Genomic DNA, 1,651 nt, shown 5'->3' with positions numbered 1-1,651 from the left:
TCCATTTTTTTTTGCCAAACTGTGAGTAGGGGATAGAAAAAAAACACGTATTTGGAATAAGTTAGACCTAGTGTATATATTAACATTAAATGAAACAATTTTCTAAAATTGGAATTTGCCAAAAATGTTTTAAAGGGGGTACCCTTGGATTTTTTTCAAATTCAATAATCGGGCATATTGGCGTCAATTTCGGTCCTAGAGTCAACCGGTGCACTTTTCCTACATAAAATTTGCTACTTGTTTTTCTCAAGTGATCAGATTTTTTCTACGTCTTACGGTTCGTGAGAAAAAATTCCAATTGGAGGTCTACATGTCTTGCAAATTTCGTGAAAATAAAAACTTTGTATTTCGTTCCAAATTTAATTTATTTCGATTAAGCCTGACGTACTGATTCAAAAAGATATACATACCCCTATGAGAAAATGCTCCGTTTGGGCCGGAAATGGAAAAAACTATAATTTTTTGTATTATTTGTTCATCATTTAAACATCCTTTAATCGGCTATATTGGCGACAATTTCGGTCCTAGAGTCAAACCGGTGCACTTTTCCTACATAAAATTTGCTACTTGTTCTTCTCAAGTGCTCAGATTTCTTCTACGTCTTACGGTTCGTGAGAAAAAAATCCAATTGGAGGTCTACATGTCTTGCAAATTTCGTGAAAATAAAAACTTGTATTTCGTTCCAAATTTAATTTATTTCGATTAAGCCTGACGTACTGATTTAAAAAGATTTACATACTCCTATGAGAAAATGCACCGTTTGGCCGGAAAATGGAAAAAACTATAATTTTTTGTATTATTTGTTCATCATTTACACATCCTTTAATCGGCTATATTGGCAACAATTTCGGTCCTAGAGTCAACCGGTTGCACTTTTCCTACATAAAATTTGCTACTTGTTCTTCTCAAGTGCTCAGATTTTTTCTACGTCTTACGGTCGTGAGAAAAAATTCCAATTGGAGGTCTACATGTCTTGCAAATTTCGTGAAAATAAAAACTTTGTATTTCGTTCCAAATTTAATTTATTTCGATTAAGCCTGACGTACTGATTCAAAAAAGATATACATACCCTTATGGGAAAATGCATCGTTTGGCCGGAAAATGGAAAAAACTGAAAATTTTTAATTCGATTTTTCCATTTTTTTTGCCAAACTGTGAGTAGGGGATAGAAAAAAAACACGTATTTGGAATAAGTTAGACCTAGAGTATATATTAACATTAAATGAAACAATTTTCTAAAATTGGATTTGCCAAAAATGTTTAAAGGGGGTACCCTTGGATTTTTTTCAAAATTCAATAATCGGGCATATTGGCGTCAATTTCGGTCCTAGAGTCAAACGGTGCACTTTTCCTACATAAAATTTGCTACTTGTTCTTCTCAAGTGATCAGATTTTTTCTACGTCTTACGGTTCGTGAGAAAAAATTCAATTGGAGGTCTACATGTCTTGCAAATTTCGTGAAAATAAAAACTTTGTATTTCGTTCCAAATTTAATTTATTTCGATTAAGCCTGACGTACTGATTCAAAAAAGATATACATACCCCTATCAGAAAATGCACCGTTTGGCCGGAAAATGGAAAAAACTATAATTTTTTGTATTATTTGTTCATCATTTAAACATCCTTTAATCGGCTATATTGGCGACAATTT

Source organism: Diabrotica undecimpunctata, chromosome 8 (assembly GCF_040954645.1).
Source record: "Diabrotica undecimpunctata isolate CICGRU chromosome 8, icDiaUnde3, whole genome shotgun sequence".
Classification (NCBI taxonomy): domain Eukaryota; kingdom Metazoa; phylum Arthropoda; class Insecta; order Coleoptera; family Chrysomelidae; genus Diabrotica; species Diabrotica undecimpunctata.
Note: the sequence above shows the minus strand (reverse complement) of the source record.